The following is a 20,586-nucleotide window of genomic DNA, read 5'->3' on the forward strand; positions in this document are numbered from 1 at the left end:
TTCAATCCTCCTATTCCTCTGACGAAAGGAAACAAACATCGTGGGTGTGGGAATACTTTGACAAAGCACTGTTTGAAGAAATTTTCAATCAATATTTAGTATATTGTAAAATAATTCTAAATATTTGAAAGTGTACATTTATTTGATTATTGTTATAAATATATATACTTAGTGGACATTATTATGTAACGGACATAACGGTCCGGTAATTAAGCATGCCATTATTGGATCCATTATATTTGTATTGTATATATCCTTACATATGTTGTATTGTTTGGATGCTAATGAAATGGAGATTACCCCTATACTATTGTATATCATTCTCCCTTCTCTCTCTCTTTACACCTTACTTGCAATGTTAATCAGTTCGCCGCTCAACCCGGTGAACGGTATTTTTTAATTCAATATGCACGATTTTATGCATATATACATATATGTGTTTTTATGCATATTATCTAATATTTGTTCACAATCTGTATGTAATATTATTGTGTATGTTTTCAGATTACATATACAAATATTCTGTATGAATATATATGCAATCTTTTGTTTCTTTTGTTTCTTCCTATTTCCAGAGCTAATAATAAACGGTTGGAAATAGCAGAAAGCTAAGTCAGATCACATTTTGAACTTTGAATGTTAAGAGTCTTTCCGGACTCCATAGCTTGCCAACCCCTGGGAATCATCCATGTTTTTCCCCCTCAAACACCAGTTTCTGCACATTAACTGGCACCCCCAAAATAAATAAATAAAAATATTAAATAAAATTTGTTTCAGACTGTATTCTGCACAAGTCTCTGGAATTCCTTCGCAGAAATATATATACTTGCTGTGAGTCTGTGATTCTTATGAACCTACCTTTTTGGTATTTGACTATTTGAGACTGTATTCTAGATTTTGTGGAATATATTGATGCCGGAAGCTATGTTGTAGCCTATTTTCTTTACTGTGAAATAAGTTTCTTTTTCCTCTCTCTCCTTCTTTCTTTGTCTCCAATCGTCGGAGATCTTCCGGCGCGTCTCGGGTGCTGCGGTGGTTTCTTGGCCGATCGACTTCCGTTTTTTCTTTCGATCTGCACCATCGATCGGTGGTGATGGATAACGATCGGCGGCGGCCTGGTCCCCATTTGCGACGGTGAGACCTCCGATCTCCTTTGATCTTCGGCATCTCTGGCGACAATGGTCACGCAGTGGTGTAGGCGGAGAGTTCGGCGGTGGCGCTATTGCTCTATCGTCGACCGGCTCGGCTCCTCCCACGGCGGAGAGCTTGCGGTGGTGCTCTCTGGCATGACGCGGCTGGGGAAGAAGACCCCTATTTTTCTCGGCGTCTCTTTCTCTCTCTCTCCAGCTGCGTTTTTTTTCTCTAGCAAACTGCTAGGGTTCTTTTTCAGTAAGAGGAGAAAGTGATGATGGGTTATAATGATTTTGGGTCGGGCCTGGCCTAATTCTCCCATATCTGGTCCATTTAAAATAACATAATATTTGGGCCTATTTTGATGGATCATTTCTTTTTAATTGGTCAATTTTTGAGATATATTTATCAACATATTTTATTGGGACTTGATTTATATATATAAATTGTTTGGGGTTGCAATTTGTTTTTTTTAAAAACATTGAGAAGTATATTACTTTCAAATTGTCATTCAATTTATTATTGAATATGCTCATAAATTATAATTGCTATTTTGTGTAATTTATTTTGGATAATATAATGAGTTCATATGCATATTTTATCTTATTAGCATAATATATAGTTTTATTATTATGCGAGTTATTCTTTAGAGGTGGACCTTTGTTTTTAGCCAGCCTTAGTATATATAGATTTTTTGAAAAATCTCGATCTTGGCTGCTATCACCATGTGTGAATTCACCGAACTTGGTTTCAATGGGAGCAATTACTCAGAAGTCCACGAGCGATGAAGCCTTGAAAGCTAAAAGTCCTATTTTTCATTTTTTCCCTCGCCACCATCTTAAAAATGCATACCTTTCTGAAAAAGGACCGCTATGCCTTATTGAAATCCCTGGAGGATAGTTTTAACTAGCAAATATCCCTAGCCCTTCCTCTGACACAATTTGACTGCCTTAACTTGAGTTTTCAAGATTTTAAAGTCAGTGACGGATTATAATTTGCGGCTATTACCCAATTTAACTCTGCACCAGTGCCCGAAGCACACAATGTTGCTCAGTCATGCAACGCCAAGAGGAGCTGGGGAAGAGGTTGCGCTATGAATCAAGGCAAAGGTGACAACAATAACTCTCGAAACTAAAATAAACAGTGAAGTGATCCATCTCGACAACGACATTCATATGATCATCATTCCGGCCCAGCAGCAAATATGCTTCATTTGCAATTCCATGGAATTGCAATTCCCCCATTTTCATGGAATTAAAATCCCATGTCCCCCCCTGGTATTTTAATTCCTGGGAAAAAAAGATAGTGATGAGTCAAAATTACCCCTTCCTTTTTTAACCTAAAATTAATGTCTAACAACAATAATGGACATTTTTGACTTTATACTACTTATTCCCTTTCAATTCACATGTATACCAAACATTGGAATTGAAATTCACATTAATTCTATTCCTATCAACCAAACACTGGAATTTAAATTCCCACTTTATTCCCAGTAATTCAACTCCCATGGAATTACAATTCCTTTCCCACGTAATTCCCCCCTCCAACCAAACGCCCTGTTAGGGAATATATACATGTCTAACAATAGAATCCTATATATATAATTAAGATTTATTATTTGATCTCAACTATTTAATATAATCTTATATTTTTGAGTATAATAGAATCTTATATAATTAAGATTTATTATTTGATCTCCATTATTTAATAGAATTATATAGTTAAGATTTATTATTTGATAGGGATTATTTAATAGAATCATATATAATTAAGATTTATTACTTAATATGCATGGATTATTTAATTAGAATCGTATTTAATTAAGATTTATTACTTAATATGGATTATTTAATACATATAACTAAGATTTATATATAATTTGATATGGATTATTTGATAGAATCGTCGTAATAGAATTGTATATAATTGAGATTTATTATTTAATCATGATTATTAAATAGAATCGTATATAATTATGATTTATTAATTGATATATGTTGTAAGAAAATTTAGAATAGACAAGGAAGAAAGAGGGATCATCTCTTATTCATTAAAGTGTTTCTTTCCATACAACATACAATATATGACAATACATATATATTACAAAAGTCATAATTATAGTATTAATAATGACCGTTACATCCGTTATAAAAATAATGTCTACTTATGATATATTTATAACAATATCAAATTTTAAATTTACGTAATATTAATTTTACCAACTATATCTGAGAAAATTTATGAATAGTATACGTTTTATATTATATCCAAAAAAAAAGTAGATACATATATCCATATCAATACCTATTCAAGTGAGTGTATATATAGAAGACCATTTTTTTATTTATCACAACAACAGTTAAAGTCCCTTTGTTATATTTGCAAAAATCTTTCAAAAACCCGCATCCCGTAGTCTTCAAGAATGAATTTAGAATATCAACTTCATTTGTTTGTATTCACTCTCCTATTTGTGCTTATTTCATCATCACCCAGAAACCAAAATGATCATCAAGGCCTTGATATGAAATATGGGGTGGTGAAGAGAAAAATACCTGTTGGTCCAAATCCTATACATAACCCGGGGGCGCCAATATCAACATCAACAAAGGATATTGATATGAAATATGGAGTGGTGAAGAGATTAATACCTGTTGGTCCAAATCCTAGACATAACCCGGAGGTACCGGGGCCGCCACCATCAACATCAACAAAGGATATTGATATGAAATATGGAGTGGTGAAGAGATTAATACCTGTTGGTCCAAATCCTAGACATAACCCGGGGGTACCGGGGCCGCCACCATCAACATCAACAAAGGATATTGATATGAAATATGGAGTTGTGAAGAGATTAATACCTGTTGGTCCAAATCCTAGACATAACCCGGGGGTACCGACCGGGGCCGCCACCATCAACATCAACAAAGGATATTGATATGAAATATGGGGCGGTGAAGAGTATAACAACCGGTGGTCCAAATATTACGTTTTAGAGGAAAATGTGTTATATAAAAAATATGCTTCAGTTTATGCATGTTGTCCATGATTTCTTGATTTAATGAGAATAACTGGAGTTAATCCAATTTGTGATTTGAGTTTTTTAAAAATATTTTTTGAAATATGTTTTATGGGAAAATATGTTTTATATGTTGTTGCTTAATAATTCTGATTTTGAAAGATAATTAACTTTTAATAAGTTATATCAATAATTAATGTAAAATTATTATTTAATAAAATTTTACATATTTTAACCACTTTAAAAAAATCAGGCAAATTCCTAAGTAAAATTTTGTAAATGCAAGTTTCAATTAGCATTTTTAGTTTAAAACGAATACTATTTTGAGTTACATTTTGACTTGATGCTTTGAAAAAAAAAAAAAATCTCTAGATCTATTTATAAAATATTAGTATTACTAAATAATTGAATAAAATTTAATTACAATAATCTTTTCTCTCTCTCTATCTTTCTCTCTCTCTCTCTCTCTCTCTCTCTCTCTCTCTCTCTATATATATATATATATATATATATATATATATATATATATATATACAGTATATATATATATATATACACACACACACATACATACATACATACATACATACATATATACAGTATATATATATACATATATATATATATATATATATATATATATATATATATATATATATATACACACACACACACACACACATACATACATACATACATACATACATACATACATACATATATATATATATATATATATATATATATATATATATATATATATATATATATATATATTATATTTAGATAATAAAATTAAAGATAAAATTATAAATAATTCTAATATTTGAAAGTGTACATTTATTTGATTATTGTTATAAATATATATACTTAGTGGACATTATTATGTAACGGACATAACGGTCCGGTAATTAAGCATGCCATTATTGGATCCATTATATTTGTATTGTATATATCCTTACATATGTTGTATTGTTTGGATGCTAATGAAATGGAGATTACCCCTATACTATTGTATATCATTCTCCCTTCTCTCTTTACACCTTACTTGCAATGTTAATCAGTTCGCCTCTCAACCCGGTGAACGGTATTTTTTAATTCAATATGCACGATTTTATGCATATATACATATATGTGTTTTTATGCATATTATCTAATATTTGTTCACAATCTGTATGTAATATTATTGTGTATGTTTTCAGATTACATATACAAATATTCTGTATGAATATATATGCAATCTTTTGTTTCTTTTGTTTCTTCCTATTTCCAGAGCTAATAATAAACGGTTGGAAATAGCAGAAAGCTAAGTCAGATCACATTTTGAACTTTGAATGTTAAGAGTCTTTCCGGACTCCATAGCTTGCCAACCCCTGGGAATCATCCATGTTTTTCCCCCTCAATCACCAGCTTCTGCACATTAACTGGCACCCCCAAAATAAATAAATAAAAATATTAAATAAAATTTGTTTCAGACTGTATTCTGCACAAGTCTCTGGAATTCCTTTACAGAAATATATATACTTGCTGTGAGTTTGTGATTCTTATGAATCTACCTTTTTGGTATTTGACTATTTGAGACTGCATTCTAGATTTTGTGGAATATATTGATGCCGGAAGCTATGTTGTAGCCTATTTTCTTTACTGTGAAAGAAGTTTCTTTTTCCTCTCTATCCTTCTTTCTTTGTCTCCAATCGTCGGAGATCTTTCGGCGCGTCTCGGGTGCTGCGGTGGTTTCTTGGCCGATCGACCTCCGTTTTTTCTTTCGATCTGCACCATCGATCGGTGGTGATGGATAACGATCGGCGGCGGCCTGGTCCCCATTTGCGACGGTGAGACCTCCGATCTCCTTTGATCTTCGGCATCTCTGGCGACAATGGTCACGCAGTGGTGTAGGCGGAGAGTTCGGCGGTGGCGCTATTGCTCTATCGTCGACCGGCTCGGCTCCTCCCACGGCGGAGAGCTTGCGGTGGTGCTCTCTGGCATGACGCAGCTGGGGAAGAAGACCCCTGTTCTTCTCGGCGTCTCTTTCTCTCTCTCTCTAGCTGCGTTTTTTTTTCTCTAGCAGACTGCTAGGGTTCTTTTTCAGTAAGAGGAGAAAGTGATGATGGGTTATAATGATGTTTGGTCGGGTCTGGCCTAATTCTTCCATATCCGGTCCATTTAAAATAACATAATATTTGGGCCTATTTTGATGGATCATTTCTTTTTAATTGGTCAATTTTTGAGATATATTTACCAACATATTTTATTTGGACTTGATTTATATATATAAATTGTTTGGGGCTGCAATTTGTTTTTTTTTTTTTTTTTACATTGAGAAGTATATTACTTTCAAATTGTCATTCAATTTATTATTGAATATGCTCATAAATTATAATTGCTATTTTGTGTAATTTATTTTCGATAATATAATGAGTTCATATGCATATTTTATCTTATTAGCATAATATATAGTTTTATTATTATGCGAGTTATTCTTTAGAGGTGGACCTTCGTTTTTAGCCAGCCTTAGTATATATAGATTTTTTGAAAAATCTCGATCTTGGCTGCTATCATCATGTGTGATTTCACCGAACTTGGTTTCAATGGGAGCAATTACTCAGAAGTCTACGAGCAATGAAGCCTTGAAAGCTAAAAGCCCTATTTTTCATTTTTTCCCTCGCCACCATCTTAAAAATGCATACCTTTCTGAAAAAGGACCGCTATGCCTCATTGAAATCCCTGGAGGATAGTTTTAACTAGAAAATATCCCTAGCCCTTCCTCTGACATAATTTGACTGCCTTAACTTGAGTTTTCAAGATTTTAAAGTCAGTGACGGATTATAATTTGGGGCTATTACCCAATTTAACTCTGCACCAGTGCCCGAAGCACATAATGTTGCTCAGTCATGCAACGCCAAGAGGTGCTGGGAAATAGGTTGCGCTATGAATCAAGGCAAAGGTGACAACAATATCTCTCGAAACTAAAATAAACAGTGAAGTGATCCATCTCGACAACGACATTCATATGATCATCATTCTGGCCCAGCAGCAAATATGCTTCAATTGTTGGTGAAAAAGTCACTGGTCACGTGCGTGCCACACCCCGAAGCATTTTGTTGAAACCTAAATGAACATCACAATGTTGAATCCAACCAATTTGCCTTTCCTGAAGCAAACGCTCTTGTTGGTCATATTTATGACCTACCTTTTCATTCAACATCTTTTCAGTGATGTTTTATTTTGGAAGATCTTTATACAAACATTTAACTTCTTCCTGCAATTATTGATAAGGTTTCCTTTCTGGGTTCCGGTAGAGCTTCACTTTTACTCTATCAATTTTTTTATAAATTGAAATGCCTTCATCTGATCAAATATCCTACTTTGATCAAATATCCTTCATCTGATGAGTAGACATATGTTACTCATTATTCATAATCTAAAAAGACAGATATGATCTAGCATCTTATGGATAATAATGCCTCATTTTCGGATTATCCTATGAACTTCGTCCATTTTTCGACGATTATTATATGACATTAAGCATTAAGGCAGAGTATCAAGTATCTTATGCTCTTACCCAAATGGTTTAGCTAATTAATAAAGTTATGATTTATTACTAAACCATTATTTTCCAAAATTTTCAATGTGCCGGATACTTGGTGGGGAAATGCAATATTTATGCTAAAAATTTCGGCACACTGCATATCCTTATTCCCCCTTACATCTAATACGTGGTTTTCGAACAAACATTTCCCAAATCTGCGTTTCTATTCTTATGAATGCAGTCCAATCTATTACAAACCACTATAGCGTATCCATCTAAACTTCCATCTATTGTCTCCAATATTTAAAGCCCCTGAGAGAGATGCAATGGATATGCTGACTGCATGAAGATCGATTCACGGCATTAGGGGGAGATATGATCAAAATTGAAATGGAATGCCGAGAAATTTGATGAAATGATCTTCAAAAATTAAATCCACGTACCAATTAGATTGAACCAGAAGTTCATAAAGAAATCTGCCAAATAATCTATTTCATAAAAAGAGTGACTAGGTCCCATACATATTCCCCAAAATTGGACCATTGATATCTATCAATACTCCTTGATGCCAGAAGTACGGGAGATTCATTGGGATAGAAAAATAAAGAATCGACAAACAACTAGATCTAGTAAAGTTTTTTATGTCACTCTTGAAAATTTTAGAGATCTTGAAAAATCATAAAAAGTTATATTTTTAAGACGATCGTCCAGACGACGAGAAAACCCAGTAAATTTATAGGTGCACCAAAATAATCATAATACTGGGTTGCGGAACAACCAGATATAAATATCCTTGGAAAATGGCTATAATCTGGTTAACTTCGAAAACTACTTTTATATATATGGGAGAGATTCTTAAAAATATTGTAAGTTGTCGACAACACAGTTGCCTTCAAATTGCTCATATTATATGACAATCTGGATCTAAAACTAGGTGCCAGAAGCGCCTAGATTGATTAACATATAAAGAGAGCATATACAGCTCAACTTGCTAATATATTCCTTTTGTACACCATTGAAGTATTAACCCTGTAGGTTACAAATGGTGTTTGTATGAAGGAAAACAAGAATGATAAGGTGGTGAGATATAAAGCGAGTCTGTAGCCTAAGGGTTCACGCAGAAACCCAGAATAAAGTATACTCTCCCATGATAAATATTATTAAAAGTTCCGCTACATGATTGGCAGAATAATTCTAGATATGCAGCTTATTAAAGTCATGACCTAGAAACTATGGGTCATTAATTAGATACTAATGTTTATCTGAAAATCCTTGATGGATTTATAATTCTCAAAAATGAAAGAAAGTAAATATCACAACATGTTTGTTGTTGAAGTACAAATGCTTTACTTTACTTAAAATAGTGAAGCAATTGATTGAGTAATTTCCTCTTAAAATAATGAAATTATAGAAATGAATATGTACCATTAGGTACTTATTAAGGGGCTTATTTATAAAATAAAGGAGATGGAAAATCAAGTATTATCTCGACCGGTAGATTGAGCATTTCCTTAAAAAGGAATTTCACATACTAATTAGTCTATGTCCAAATAATCTCCCGAAGTAGATAAAAGACCATTTTAACCTAAAAGGATAAGTTAGGACCAGAAGTCTGCTGCTTCAAAACATCATTTTTGAATACCTTTTCTTTGAGACAGAAAATTCCCAAATTCACATCTTATTTTTGTAATTTGTGAAAAGTGATTTGGTGATTCTCCTAGAAAGAAAAGGAAATGATGTTAAATAATATTCATTAATATCCTTATGGTATAAAATATGTCTTTCGAGAAGTCATTTGAATATTGGCAATATGTTAAATGACATAGACTTGGTTTGATATATTATAAATCAATTTAAGCTTTAAGCATCTTAAAGCCTAAGGGATAATACTTGTTCTTATAGATGTATTTTTGAATATTATCATCTCGTTATTACTTTCTCGCTTTGTCATAGCGACTGTTAAGTTATGAGATGAAATAAGGAATAGCAAATCAAGGTACAAATATTCATATTGATGCTTTTGATATGAAGTCATCATACTTGGGACAAATAAAAACGTATATAGTTTTTCATGATATAAAATACCTTGATCCACATGAACTCCAAAAGAGTGATAAAATATTTGTCCAGAAAATTTGCTCCAATGACAAGTTAGCAAATGTATACCTACAAAATATCTATGAAAAATTCCTGATGGGTTTATAATTTCCGAATGAGGATTTATTAAGTGCCATTATTTACTCTTTAAAGAGTTGTGAATGAAGTTATTATCCTCATGTAGAAGGAATAATATGTACCATTATGTGCTCAATAAAGAGTTGATAATTGACTTATTTATTATCTCAGTCAATATTGATGGTGTAAACATCAATGAAATATATAAAGAGCTTGATGATGTCAGTTCATGTTTAAAGACTGAGATCGATTTTTTTGAAATAAAAAGCTTGTGAAAGCTATAAGTATTATCTCGACTGAAGATCGAGTTTTTCCTTGAAGAATTTTTATACACCAGTCAGCCTACATCTAAAAATGCTTTTCACATGTCTATATGCATAAGTGTCATGTTTTTATCAAACTAAAGGTTGTCTAATAATCTCTTGAAGCAGATAAGGAACCATTTGGACTCGAAGTCCCTTACTTCATTATTGTTGGAGCACCATTTTAGAACCAGAAGTTCCATAATCGCAACATGCATGATATTTGCGATGAAGTTGCTAGCAAAATCTAGTGCTCCTCCTACAATGAAGTACTTGAATAATGATTAACATATCCTCCGGTATCTTCAAGATACAAAGACATGATATTTATGTAAGAAACTGTAATACGATTTTAATAGGCTACTTGGGTACTGGCTATTTTGTTTGATCCCCGTAATGCCAAGTCCAAACTGGTTATACAGTGAATTTCCCTAAATGATCAAAATGAGCACAAATGTTATATGAGCTCTAGAAGAGCCATAAGATTATTGTACACTACTCTAGAGACAATCCAGAAGATTTGTCCAATCCATCTCTTCAAGTTTTGAAATATATGTAGAACTTGAAGATTGTTATCTTCAGGGGGAGATGGGAAGTACATTTACTCGAATCAATTCGGAAGATTGGACGTAAAATCCTGAAGATTAAGTCATAAAAGACTAACAATTGCGCACTATTTGCAACGCATAAATACATAAATATCATGTACTCTTTTCCTCACTAGTTTTCTCCCATTGGGTTTTCTAGTGTGGTTTTTAACGAGGCATGAGTATGATATAGTAATGACAAAGAGGAAAAGTTTCAAAAGAATTGCTTAAATGGACAAACCCCAAAATCCTGAAGATTATGCGGTTTGCGCCCTGAAGGCTTATGGTTGTACTCTTTTTCCCTTAACTAAGTTTTTCCCACAGGGTTTTCTTAAGTTAAGGTTTTTAATGAGGCGACCAAATACAATATATGTTTTTACATATATCATGTACTCTTTTCTTCAACTAGGTTTTTCCCACGTAGTTTTCCTAGTGAAGTTTTTAATGAGGCATGAATATATTTTCTATTGTACTCTTTTCTTGTCTAGGTTTTTCCCACCGGGTTTTCCTAGCAAGTTTTTATCGAGGCAAGACTATGGACAAATAATGTCCAAGGGGAAGTGTTATAAATATATATACTTAGTGGACATTATTATGTAACGGACATAACGGTCCAGTAATTAAGCATGTCATTATTGTATCTGTTATATTTGTATTGTATATATCCTAACATATGTTGTATTGTTTGGATGCTAATGAAATGGAGATTACCCCCTATACTATTGTCTATCATTCTCCCTTCTCTCTTTACACCTTCCTTGCAATGTTAATCAGTTCATCGGTTAGGAGCTAATGGCTAACGGGCATTTCACATTACAACAATTATAAAATTAATGTAAAAGTATCACCCAATTAATTGAATAATATATGACTCGTTTGTCTGCAATTATTTTAGAAAAATCTATATGTAATATGATTTATGTAATTATATTATTACTAAAATAAATATGAAAAAAAGGTGAAATAATTAAATTGTAATTATTTATAAAAATAAATTCAATGACCCATTTTAAGCTTAATTACCATAATAATTATTATGTATTTATACTAATTCTATGCAATTATACTTTTATACTTTAAGTATATTTCTTTTCACCATATCGCATTTACTTTTTCCCTCTTCCTCTATATCTAAATAATAAAATTAATGATGAAATTATAAACATTTCTAATTGAAAAGTGCACATTTATTTGAAATTATAAGATTTGTATATTAGTGTTGAAATTGATTACTTAAAAATTATATTAGGAAAAAATCTAAAAAAAATAGAAGGAAGAGCATGGTTAATTGATATTATTTTAAGTAAAAAAAAAAAAAAAAAACTATAATCAAATAAAGAGAATCTCTATGTTTACTTACCATAGTAAGATTAAAGTGTTAAATACAAGTTGGTAATATGGACATAATATGCCCTACCAAAAAAAGTAAAACTATGGACGTAATATGTGTATATTTAATTTTCTTTAATTATGGAAGTATTATGTGTATGTTTATTTTCTTTTAATTACCCACCGTAAAATGTGTATGTTTAATTTCCTATATAGGCATGAAAAATTATCATTAATTCCAATAAAAATGAGGTCGTTTTATTACGATTGATATATGGTAATTAAGGAGTATATATATTATTCTTAATTAATATTATGCTAATTATGGCGCCCATGTAATATAAATAATTATGGTAATTAATGAGTATATATTATTCTTAACAAAATAAAATGTGTGTGTGTTTAATTTTGTTTAATTATGGACGTAATATATATATGTTTAATTTCCTTTAATTATGTCCGTAATATGTGTATGTTTAATTTCCTTTAATTATGTATGTAATATGCAGGGACGGAGCCAGAACGGAATAGTGCGGGGGGCCAACTACGATTGAAGTACTAAATCAAATACATTGATATTCCGTTAACATATCTCAAAATAATTATTACATTACAAATTCAATAAAGTTTAGAATAAATCATTTATAATTGAATCTATATTAAATTATTTTGCAATATGCTTTGTACAATTGAAAGAATGAAAACATTCACGCATGTTTTAAAAGACTATTGATTATTTCTTCTTCACAACATAACATAATAGCAATTGTTTTATCAAATACATATACCACACAATTGTTACATTATTATGCATTTTAAATTAAATACAAAATTTATCACACAACCACAAATTTACATAATTAGCCAAACAAATGCACCTTGATATCCATGATATATTTAGAATCAAACAAAACAATTATTTAAGATAAACAATAGAATATGAAACAAAAATTAACCAAACAAGTAGTTAGAAACAAAAATAAAAAACAAAAATTAACTTGAAAAATATGCATGAATTTTTTTAATGACAAATTATCTTATTATAACGTATATACCGCAGATATGCATGGTTCTAGAGAGAGAAACTAGTACGTAGGTTAAATGAAGTTTAATTTGAATGTGAGTCAACAATATAGGGAATACATAATTTGAAATATGAGAGAACTGAAAAAGTTGAGAAGATGAAGAAATTTATAACTTAACCTGTAAGATTAATTAAGTGGAGGGGGCCAAATATTTTTTAAAAACAACAAAATTTAAAAAATTCTATATAATATTTTTTTAAAAAAATTAATACCTATATAGTATTAAAAAATTTTGGGATGGGGGAGGGGGGCCAAGGCCCCCCTAAGCATCCACTTCCCTCCGTCCCTGGTAATATGTGTACCACTAATTTTCTTAATTGATTAGATAAAATCTATATTATGGCAAGTATATAAAACTATTTAATAAAAGTATAATATGTGAATTAATTTCTTATTTACTATAATTATTAAGATTTTATTCAAAAGTAACCATTGTCATAATTTTATATGTGTAATAATATGTGAATTGGCATAATTTGGATAATTGTATGGACGTAATAATCTTTGAATTTGAATATTTATCCTAATTTTTTAATCTTATTTAATTATGTACGTAATATGTGTATTATCAATTTCTTAAGTGATTAGATACAATTTATATTATGGAAAGTATTAATTCCTTAATTGCCATAATTTTAAAAGTTTAATTCAAAAGTGATAAAGTCAATAGTATTCAAAAGTATTATGTAGCTCCCATTGAGGGAAGGTCACATGACCGAACCCCGGTGGTGGGATATTGACTCTTTAAGCTGCAACAGATAGAGAAAGTATATAACAGATACTACCTTGTAATAGAGTCAATAGTATTCAAAAAAAAAAAAGGAAGTGCACGGATAATTGATATTATTTGAAGTAAAAAAAAATATAAAATTATCGTAAGAAGGAATTCTATATGTTTAATTACCATAATAAATTTAGACGTTAAATCCGGTTGGTAATTACCACGAATTATTTAGATGATAAATAGTATATCATAATAAACGGATTAACATATGCATCAACACATCTATGATTAGAGAGAAACATTCCATGTTTTTACTTAAATATATTTTGCATGTTATTAAGATTATTATGTTAGATTGTTAGTGCTTCAAAGTAATTTTTAAGCTATAACATCACAAAGTCCCCTTGTTAATGATTTAGTCGTTCATGGAAATTTATCAACAATTCCACATGATGAATTTAGTTTTGTATGGGATGGAATATGAAAGGAAGGTGTAAACGGAAATTGGGAAACTCCCGAGTGTCGAACTTAAGGATGTAAAGTCAGAGCAAGTGAAATGCAAGACAACCCTTTGTCACAATGATCAATAAAGATGGTCTAGGTGCTAGATGGGGATGTTGGTTGTGTGTGGGAAAGTGAGAAACATAAGAAAGTGAAGGAAAACAAAGGAAAGAAATACAAACAAGTAAAAACAGGGATTTGGATGGAATTGGGCTTGTGGTTTGCGCACTCATAGGTCTTAAGTAGACAAGAGTGGGTATACGGCTGGGCTAAACCTAGGGAAACCTAAGGCACCATCATTAGGTGGCGTCACACTTAAACTCTCGTTCCCTACGTCGGGCGAGGCATTCTATCAAACACTTAGTGGGCGGCCTACCGTCTCCTCCCCTAAGCTCGCCCTCTCGGGTCGTAGGAAGGGGATTGCAAGGGCAAGACTAAAGAGAGTGCAATCTTTTGCTAAACACCACTCTCACACTCATCTAACCATTACCGCCGTTAATGGAAAGAGATCAATATGCACTCCTCTACAATAGATTCGTAAAAAGCCAAAACATACAATCAATCTCATCATTCATACATTCAAAGCATAAGAACACAAACACAATCCAATCCACATCCAAATCCTAGAAATCTAGCAATTCATCATCATTAATAAGATCACAAAGCATAAATTAGATAGGAAATATGAACAAGGAAGAGTGGTTACCCAATTCTTCAATCTAGATGCTTGTAATCCAATAGAAATGTTGAACAATGAATGCTAGGGTTGGGAAAGTAGAAATCTAATCTAGGAAATGAAAGGAAATGTAAAACCCTAATCTAACCTAATCTAAGAGTGCTGAATTGAAAGATGAAAAAATTGGAAAAAGAAGTTCCCCTAAGTGACCCCATTACGAGCCTTTAAATAGGCTTGAAATCTGTATTTTCCGCGCTGACATCCCAACATTCATCGCAACGTGCGTTGCGGTGCTCGTTGCCCTTTCGGCCTCCGCAACAATGTACGGGCAACGCACGTTGCGGGTTGCGTTGCTGCGAATCTGCCATCATTGCCTTCACAAAAGTTGTAGCCCTTGAACTTTCCAAACCACAGCCTCTGAAATCACCTCAATTGGACACCCCTAGCTCAAGATATGATCGTTCTACCGAACTGTCGCCGGAATGCCCTGAAATTGACAGTGTTTTGCTATTTTCCTACAAAGCTACAATACAATCTCTCATGCAAAGCTAATCATTATTCATGAATATATATAAATAAAATCTCATAATACCACATAAAATAGCATGCATGCCTAGAGAGAGAAAGCTTAGAAAAATTCAACAATCGAGAATGGAGATTAGAAGCTTTGTACCTTAGGGATGGAGAGGTCTACACAAAATGGAACTTGAAAACTCATCAAATAAGGAAGAAAGTAGCAAGGTTAGAGGTTACCTTGTCTTTGGTGAGGTTTCTTGTGTGAATTGAGAGAATAGAATGGGAGAATGAGGGTTTTGGTAGGGTTTAAATCGCGGATTTCAAGACCTGACGTTGCAATGCACGTAGCAACATGTGTTGCCGTCCACATTGAACTTATTGGAAATATTCCTCTTTCCCTCTTCTTCACAATGTGCGTTGCCTCTGCGTTGGAGAGTGCGTTGAACTCTCGGCCTTCATCACAATGCACGTAGCAACGTGCGTTGCCACGCACGTTGAACTTTCTAGAAATTCCACAACGTCCAGGCAACGTGCGTTGCCCTCTCCATTATCTCACGTTGATTGTTCGGCTAGTGTCACAACGCGGGTCTACTACTAGAAATTATGGAATTTCCGACCACCTGAAAGTAATCTTAAATCAAGTTGAAAGCAAAAGTGGCCGAAAATAGCAACAAAGGTTTTTCCGGTTACCAAAAGTGGTCGGAACAAGGCTTTCGACTTGATTAAAGATCACTTTCAGGTGGTCAAAAATTTCATAATTTCCAGTAGTGGTCACAACGTGCGTTGTGGCTTCTCATTTTCTTTGGGCTTTGTTTTTGGCTCATTTGATGCTTCGTTAGCGTTTAACCTGAAAAGTTAGCTCCAAAACAAACCTACAAAGCAACTACAAACATAAAGAAAAAGTGCAGATGAAAGAAAAGCGTTTATTACTTGGGTTGCCCCCCAAGAAGCGCCACATTTACCGTCTTTGGCTAGACGAATACGTGTTTTACATTTGGAAACACACACGAATGGGGACGGGACCATGTGTCCCATCCACCTTAAAAGTGAGAAATGCCCCTTAGTGTCGTGCATGTGAGATCTAAATATACAGAGTATAATCTACGAGAAACTTAACTCGTAGCAGCGGAAGCGGAAGCATTGTAGATCTCCAGCCATGGTTGATATCATATTGTGTTGCCTCTTGAACGGTAGATCTGCAGAATAGGGTTAGCCGTTTTGTCTCATACTTGACTCAGAACCCTAGATGGTGTACTGGTATTTTCTGAGCAGTATGAGTACCATATAATATTCATGTATCTTGTATCCCATCAATACAAGCTTTATATAGGCACATTGGTGGATATAAGACTTAAACCTAAAGGTCCAACCCAACCAATTACTTAATGGGCCTAGTCCACTTGCACCACATAAGTAAGACCCATAATATATAATATATATTATACGGGAAAGTCTTACAGTCTCCCACTTGGTGCAAGTACTAGCACAATTCTCATTAAAGAATGAAACACACGAATCATAGTAATATGTCCTCTACTGAATAAGTGAGTAATATCTCCTGTGATCACATGCATTTTTATTCCCCAACTTGAATCCTTTATGAATAAACCCAACGTTTATTCTTGGTACCTTAAGGGATGTTTCTCAAAATAAAATATATATATATATATATATATATATATATATATATATATATATATATATATATATATATATATATATATATATATATGCTATATATGCGCAACTTAAGAGAGAAAACCATCCAAATTGTACAAAAGAGTACACTGTATGATCTCTAATATCCTTAAAAGCATGCCTTAAGTAGAGATCTCTTAATTAGCATAGTGCTAACTATAAATTCCATGACTTCTTTATAAGTTAACATAAGTACTACCTCTAACGGCTAAGAGCTTAGAGTTGACACGTCTGTCACTCCCACTCATCAAAATAGCCAAAAGATAGTCAAGTCACAGAAGCATTCCAATAACTTAGACAATAAACCAAAACTCTAAGTCCATAAATTTGGAATCTTAAACATACACCATAACTTCCCAAATAATCTTAAGGTCCACCTCAAAATGAACTGAACATTATGAGTCTTACTTTTATTTTTCTCAAAATTGTCTTGAGCCTTACAAACCAAAATGGCCTAGGATCAATTTTGAAGAAACTAAAGACTATTAAATGCGTGCTGAAGAATTTATTACTTAACAGTGCACTACAAGTTATATGTTTTGTTCTAATAAACTTCTCAATATTGTTACAACATTTTTCATAAATATGTTGCTAAACCAATATGAATTTATATGAACAAATACAATATTAATACTTGTGGAATCTTTTGGACTTATTGTTTTACATACAATCCAATACGGGATGCATGAAGTCAAATAAATCCAAAATCTTTAATGGAGTATCTTAATGATCTTTTTCTAAATGATCACTCCCACTGATTATAGAGTATCTTAATGATCTTTTTCTAAATGATCACTCCCACTGATTAAGATATTCTTTAGCAAAATTAATGATATACGTACTCGTAATTGATTTGACCAACTAACAAATGAAGACATAATTCCCCACCATTAGTTGGACATACTAAATAATCAATTTTTGGTTCCAATTAAAGTCCAACTAAATAATGAAGATATTAATTCCCCACCATTAGTTGGACATACTAAAATAATAAAACACACCTTCCAAAACCAAGTTAGAATTTGGCTCAAAACGTATATTTTAGTCTTGGAATCCAAAAGAGGTATATCACATCACATAACTTACTATAGTTGATCCAAATAACCAAGTAAGTTCGTGAAGCAATTAATAAAGGCGGCTAAATTTTGGGAAGTGACTGAATACATGTTTTGCCAATGCAAACCATGAAACTTAGAATTATAATTGAACTAAATTTATAAATTCTAAGAAATTGTGATAAAATTATTACCTAATGGGTTAAAGGATTTATTGACATAAAACTTGTCTGTGGGCTAAAGTTTTAATTCTATTAAGTCCAACTAAACCCTTATGATAATATGTTATCTCAATTACTAAATAGACAGAAGAATCTAGTGACATAAAACTTGCCTGTGGGCTAGAGTTTTACTCAATTAGATCCAACTGAAATTTTATGATGAAACAATTATCAAATAAGTTGAAGAATCAAGTGACATAAAACTTGCCTGTAGGCTAAAGTTTTACTCAATAAGATTCACAACAACTATTATGATAAAAAAACTTAAGAAATCATGTTCATTTCCTTAATCCCTGTGGGTAAATTAAGAAATATGATTTAAAAATTTACATCATAAAATTAAACTTTATGATAGAGATGAGAATTATTTACAAATAACCATAAAGTAAATAAAATTAATTTATTTCTATCATCACTGATAAAACTACTAAACCACATTCCGATACATAATTGCCTGTGGGCTAAATTATGACCGTAGTCCAGTATTTCATCCTGATTAACTATACAAATATAACGAAATTGCCTGTGGGCTAAATTCCATCATATTACATACAATTAATCACAAATGATATGTCCAAAATTGTATGTGATCAAGATAAACTGCTTAATATATAATTTTAGCTAATTAAGGATGTTGTGGCTACTCCCCAACTCATTAAAATTATAACATCAATAGACACTTATCATTGCCATCTTTATGTAATTTAAACCATAGACAATTTTTAGTAAATTAAAGATGCTGCATGTGGCTGCTCTTTAATTAATCTAAAATTGTAATCAGTTGGCAAAAGGGGAATTTAAAGCCTAACAAACAAATTAAACCAACACATGATAGACAATTATTAGGTATACTCCCAGGAAAGTTGGTCGAGACGAAGCTCGGTTAAATACCAACTCCTTAGACAGAGTAGCGTCGCAAGGGGACTAGTAGCAACAAGGCTTTTAAGCCAGGGCCATAGAACTAGTATTCCTCCCCAAGAAATTTCCCTAAGTTATGTGTTCTCATGTTTGAAGTAAAATCGTTTGGAAGATCTAAAGATTGTAGATTCACCTACGGTTAAGGCTTTAAATTGATGAATTAAGTTAACGGACTAAACGTGCTTAAATTCAGGCACTACCGCAACTAAAGTTTATGCATTGGTCCAACTTAATTAGGAACTAATATAATTCCATCATAAATTTATGCATTTCTAAAGGCATAATAAGACAAAATTGCATAATTTAAAACAGAATATTATGCTTAGGACAATCATATATTCCAAACAAATTGCATAGTTCAAAGCAATTTACAATATGAGATTTCAATAATTTGAAATTTTAAACTGTAAACCCATGACAAAATGTTTTAATGCATAAAGATCAAATTTATGAGAAATAACTGAATTCACAAATTATAACAATAACAAACCAAAAGTATATGTTATCATTTGTAAATCAAAATCTCACAAACCCTAATTGCATAATTAAACTTAATATTATGCACTTAATGTGACCAAATGCATAAAACAATATAAAGACCGAGTATGAAAAATACACCAAGTATTCATTTATTCATACATAACCAAATATGGGCAATAACATTAATCATAATTCAAAGACTAATAAATGAATTATGGAATAAATGTACAATAATGGCAATAGTCAGTTGCCTTAAAAAAAAATTCTCAAGCATTGCCACATAAACATAATTGGAAACAAATCAGGATTCATAAATAAACCATAATAATATTGTTATCATTAAAATATTAATGGTAATAAATAACCTTATAATCACCATTAATATTTGGTAATAACAACCAAAGTATGGTAATATACCTTCTTTAATGTTTCCATTTTTCTTAAAGAAATAAAATGTGGCAATTTCAAAATTATAGCAGTCAAACTATAACTATAGCACTAATTACCAAAAATGAATAATGATAAAACTTAATGACTAACCTTAATGATGCAAATTGCATCTCCCATAGTGCTATAATTCTCCCATCTTCATCGTCAGTAACCTCAATGCAACGTCACGTAACAATAAACACTAAATAGG

The 20,586-nt window shown here is 32.1% G+C and overlaps 2 long non-coding RNA genes across 2 annotated transcripts; both read right to left on the bottom strand.

Annotated features, from left to right (window-relative positions):
• Window positions 1–631: 631 nt before the first annotated feature.
• LOC109167871 lies at window positions 632–1,388 on the bottom strand. Its single transcript, XR_002051930.1, has 2 exons — window positions 859–1,388; window positions 632–726 (listed from the first exon to the last, which is right to left on the bottom strand). It is a non-coding gene; the product is annotated as an uncharacterized LOC109167871 (long non-coding RNA).
• Window positions 1,389–5,479: 4,091 nt separating this feature from the next.
• Window positions 5,480–6,256, bottom strand: LOC109167870. The gene is made up of 2 exons (XR_002051929.1): window positions 5,707–6,256; window positions 5,480–5,574 (listed from the first exon to the last, which is right to left on the bottom strand). It is a non-coding gene; the product is annotated as an uncharacterized LOC109167870 (long non-coding RNA).
• Between the last annotated feature and the right edge of the window lie 14,330 nt (window positions 6,257–20,586).

This window comes from Ipomoea nil, unplaced genomic scaffold (assembly GCF_001879475.1).
Source record: "Ipomoea nil cultivar Tokyo-kokei standard unplaced genomic scaffold, Asagao_1.1 scaffold3170, whole genome shotgun sequence".
In the NCBI taxonomy this organism is placed as follows: Eukaryota; Viridiplantae; Streptophyta; class Magnoliopsida; order Solanales; family Convolvulaceae; genus Ipomoea; species Ipomoea nil.